This window comes from Henckelia pumila, chromosome 4 (genome assembly GCF_033568475.1).
Source record: "Henckelia pumila isolate YLH828 chromosome 4, ASM3356847v2, whole genome shotgun sequence".
Taxonomy (NCBI): Eukaryota; Viridiplantae; Streptophyta; class Magnoliopsida; order Lamiales; family Gesneriaceae; genus Henckelia; species Henckelia pumila.
Window position 1 is genome coordinate 74,199,798 of NC_133123.1, and position 5,734 is coordinate 74,205,531.

Sequence of the window (5,734 nt, forward strand, 5' to 3'; positions counted from 1 at the left end):
TCGGAGTCACGATGAATTTTATATTAATTTCTAAACGAGCGGGCTTTGCTTGTCGGGCCTCAACTTATGACTAATGGGCCCTAAGGTGTTAGTGGCCTGCATTATAAATAAGTTATTGCAGTACAGAAATTAGACACAACAGCTCATTATTTTTGAGAGATAAAAATCGAAACCCTAGCTCTCTCAAAAGCAATCGGCCGAACACTTCCCCTCTGTCAGAGATTTTTCCGGTCTGTGATTTTTAATTGCAGTCAGGAATAACGAATCAGATTCGTTTAATCTCTTCGCAGAAACTTCTGATAGATTTTCTAGTGCAATCTATCAGAGGGATTTAAACCCCATTCGTGGACCTGATTGAAGGAGTTCATCGGTTCCAGGGAGAGACAACAAGAGCAGATTAATTATGTTGGTGTCCAATAATCTCGCTTCGAGATTGAAGGTAAAATTTAATAATTTTTATTTGATTTTACACACACACTTATAATTTAATCGTTGAACGGTTGATACCCACACTATGGAATTGTTCCATAATAAAATTTTAAACTTCCGCTGCACCGGGTAGCAATCGTGATTGATCTGAACGCCAGTTTTCCAACAGAATCATCGATAAATCTGACATAATATCGTGAGCCTCCAAGGGATGTCACAGGAGATGGCCCCCCATACGTCAGTATGAACCAGCTCCAATTTTGATGCCTTTGGTTCTCTGTCGCCCTTTGAATGAAAGAGTGGGTGCCCGGTGAACCAACTTGTGGCTAAGGGCTTTGATGACTCTTTGTATAAACAATCTTTTGTTTAATATAATTTACACTTTTATAATGGCAATGACTTTATCTTTCTTCATATTATTATATTGTGATATACTATTGTTGTTTTGATAAAGACCTTGAATATACTATAGTGTATGTAAGATGTGGTAGTGCATGGGGAATGACTATCATGAAACACATCCTATAGTCACTGTATATTCTAAACAGTTTTTAGTCGATTGAGCCGTCCGTTAATAAAGATAAGGATCGCTCGAGATTGAGACTAGCATTTGCGATGTCGAGTACCACGTTTCATTGGTATGAAACATAAAAATGTTCAAAGCATGCAAATGGATATTCATACGATGAATGATCGAACTACCCTATCCGAACTTTCCAAGTGGTTATCACTTATCGAGTGGATAAAGTCCGCGGTTTTGGTTGTACACCATTAGTCCTTACTACTTGAAACATCATTGAGACTTTATATGCCAGTACTGTACTTTGACTCATTTACCGACTCTATTAGGGTCATCACGTGTCGGAATTGGGTACAGTTACGACACATATAGGAGTCGATGCTTTGTTGTCAAGGATTCACCACATACTTGCTAGCGTGGATATCCTATGCAATCTGATGAGATATTAGTGTGACGAATCTCTGGCCAGAGTACATAATGTGTTTTAAGAAATGGTTTCTTAGTAGCACATGCGATGTCACTATTTGATCTTCAAGATGCATTGCATAGTTATCGAATCTCGAACGACTCTCGATTTACCAATGGTTGTTGATTCGATCGGGATATATGGATGAAGGGACCGTACTGTACGCTAACCAAAATCTATTGGTTCTTGCAGGCACTATCAGTGATACCTAGGGAATCATGGGGCGATGTTGCTAGGCGCTCTTACCATGATTCGATGGGCAAGTCGGAAATTGTTGTTCCGAGTCACAAGGAGTTGTGAGCCCACGGCTAGCTGTATCCCTGAACCATTGAGGGTCACACAGAGTAATGGATTTTTAATCCCCGTTGAGATAGTTAAATTTAAAGAGTTAAATTTAATGAACAAAGAAGTGGGACTTCTTATTTAAGAGTAGAGGAGTAAGATTTCCTAAAATGACATAGGGATGGGCATTTTTGAAAATCACTGAATTCGGATTCAGAAAAATTTATCTTGACTTTAAAAGATGCAGAAATGGTTTCTGTGCACATTGGTGAAATTGGTTTATCAATCTGAGTCACGATGAATTTTATATTAATTTCTGATCATGCGGGCTTTGCTTGTCAGGCTTGAACTTATGACTAATGGGCCTTAAGCTGTTAGCAGCCCACAATATAAATATGTTATTGCAGTACAGAAATTACACAATAGAGGCTCACAATTTTCGAAAAACCCTAGTTGTTTTTATTAAAAGTGGCCTCCCCCCTCCCCTCTGCTCGGGAAAAATCCAGCCTGTGAATTTTGAATTTGCAGTCTGGTTTAACGGATCAAATTCGTTAATTCTCTTCGTAGAAACTTCTGATAGATTTTCTAGTGCAATCTATCAGAGGGATTAAATCTCTGTTCATGGACCTGATTGAAGAACAGTTCGTCCATCAGTTCCTGGGATATACAACAAGAGCAGAGTAATCTGTTGGTGTCCATAATATCGATTCGAGATTGGAGGTAAAAATTTATAATTGTTATTTAGTTTTTACACGTACAATTTAATCGTAAAGTTTTGATACCCATTATGGAATCGTTCCATATAAAATTTTTAAACTTCCGCTGCACCGGATATCAATTCTGATTGATCTGATCGCCGTTCTCCAACATTGAAAAGCTCACCTTTTTCTGCTTTCCAAGTATACAGCTTTCACATAGCTTGTGTTCGACGGACTTTAATTCCGGCAGCTTCCCATTTGATTACAGCAACTTCATTCACTTCTCACTCATATGTCCAAGTCGACAGTGTCATAGACTTGAGTTAGTTTCAGCATTCACAACTGCTAACATATCTTTGCAACTGGGAAGTCATGTAGAGGGTTTCAGTTTTCTGTCCTCGAGCAACAATCATGGCTTCTTTTCTCACTTTCCATGAACCATCGCCAAAGGTTACATTATGTCCTTTGTCATCGAGCTGTCCCACTGAGATCAAATTCCGCTTCAGTCTTGGTACATGTCTGAATTTATTGATTTTCCAGACATATCCATTTGACATTTTCAACCGGACATCTCCCATACCAACAATCTCCAAAGGTTTTCCATCTGCCAGAAAAACTTTTTCGTAATCGCCAGCAATATAATTATCGAATACATTGCGATTACCCGTGGTATGAAACGAGGCTCCAGAATCCATAACCCAAGAGTCAACAGGGGCTTTCTATGGATAACACTAAAGCATCGTGTACTTCCTCAGCCACAACATTTGCATTGTTTGTTGCTTTGCAGTTTTTTTTTTCAGGTGGCCAATCTCACCGCCGCTCCAACATTTCAACTTCTTTTCAAATGTATTTTTATCTTTATCATTCTTTGACTTGGACCTGCTCCGCCATTTGTTAGAATTCTTTTCGACATTTCTGCCCCTACCTCTGTTATCCAGATTAAGAGCAGAACTCGATGATGCTTTTTCACCAGAATCCATCTTGCGAACTTCTTCGGCAAGAATCCGGTCTCTGACATCATAAATTGTAATTTTTCTTTGCCAACAGAATTACTAACCGCTGCTCGCATCGGCTCCCAAGTATTTGTCAAAGATGCCAAAAGAATAAGTGCACAAATCTCATCATCAAAATTTATTTCAACCGATGTCAATTGAGAAAGAATCGTGTTGAATTCATTGATATGTGCTGCTATTGAACCGCTTTCACCCATTTTCAAGTTAAATAACATTTTCATCAGATGTACTTTATTATTGGCTGATGGATTCTCGTACATATCTGATAAGATAGACATCATCTCCTCCGTGGTATTTGCCTCCGCCACATTATGTGTCACGTTCTTTGTTAGGGTCAATCGAATAACCCCTAATACCTGTCGGTCAAGAAGCTCCCAATCATCGGCCTCCATGTTTTTCGGCTTTTTTCCCAATAGAGGTTGATGTAGCTTCTTGCTATACAGATATTCTCTAAACTGTAAGCGCTAGAACGTAAAGTCTGAACCATCGAACTTGATGATGCTAGGGCCAGATCCGTCATTTCTGATCATCATTTTGCCTTAAAAAAATTTCAAAAAAATCTTTTATGATGTGGAAGTTCAGACAGAGCTACAACCACAGAGCATACTCAGAATTTAGGAAATTTTACACCAATGCTCTGATACTAGTTGTTAGAGAATTACAGCCCATAATAACCGATGATCGACGAATAATAAATGCCCAAATAATTGCGAAATAAAGTAATCAACAAGAACACGATATTTTTACATGGTTCACCCAATATAGGCTATGTCCACGGAGCTGCTGCAAATATTTATTACCGAAAAAATATTACAAGTGTACAAAATACTATATCTCTCATTCGATCCTAACCTCCGAGTATTACCGAGAAAATATTTCTCTAACTCACACAAGAGATCACCGAAAAAAACCCTTTTTTTTCTTTTTCTCTCTTTATTTTCTTCTTAACTGTTAATACAAAAGAGAAGAATGAGATGAATAAAATGAAGCAAGAGGCAGCCTATTTATAGACGTTCTTTTACGCGTGAAATTAAATGCGAAGCATTTAATCATTTTTTCAGCAACCAACTACTTTATGCCACCTAACACAAAGAACCAAAGATAAACAAATAGTTCATCCATTCAAAATGTACACACAAAATTCATATTTTATCCCTATTCGATTCATTCAAAAAAATGGTTACATTATTTTCAAAACTATTTAATAGGAGTATATTAGTAAAAGAGTAGAAACAAGATTACTAAATATATTATATAGCCTATATATTTGAGAAAAAAATGTGATCTATATATATAATCGAGACACAAACAAATTAAAAAATATATATCATTTTCAATACACGTAATTAAACAATCATTCAGTTATTTATCTCCCATTGAATTACGAAAACGATTCTTAAAATGATACATGCACGGAGTAGTAAACTTTGACTTACATATCATTAAATTAATTTTTTATACATAATTTTAATTTTAAAATCTAAAGACATATTAATAGATTTGTATCAAAACTCAAGAGGGAGCATCTGGCTCTCCTTGTCCCTTAATAGGATCCCGCTCAATGTCTAACTGGCATGTTTTTAGAAAAATTTTACTTTTTTCGATTTAAATTTTTTTTAATATCAGTTTTGACATGACATTGAAAAAAAGTTTTTTTGTAGCAACAGACAATGTTGTCGTGTCGATGTAACGTCAATATGTTGTTGAAAAAAAACTGAAATTGAGGATAAAACAATACAAGTTAGTGAACTATAAAACTATGAATCGATGATAAAATGATAAAAAAAATGAAAAACATAAAATAAATAAATAAATAAATAAATAAGATGAGTTAAAACTTAAAAGTAAAAATATCGTTAAATTAAACTGCTCTACATTAATTAATCAGAAGCGCGCCGATCAATCATGCCCAATAATGACCTTATGTGTGTAAAATATATACACAAAATATATGCACATATTGTTTTTAATTTCCAATTTTCGATGTTTAATTTGCTTTACGATAAAGCAATGTATGCTATGTGACTTTTGAACTAATGGACAAACTTATATTATTAAGGGATTATATACATTAGCTAAAGCATGATAAATTCTTATTCCAAAATTATTTTTTATATAAAAAATGTAGGACCCCATTGAATTTTTTTTCTTTATTTTGTCATGACTCTTACGGGAATCATTCAAAAATTGTTCAAAATATTTATAGAATTATTGATATTGACTTTTTAAAATTTTGGATCATGCTGTTACTACGAAAAACTTATTTTATGTTTCGATTTGTAACAACCGAAATAAGAAATCTTGATCATGTCATGAATTAGAAAAG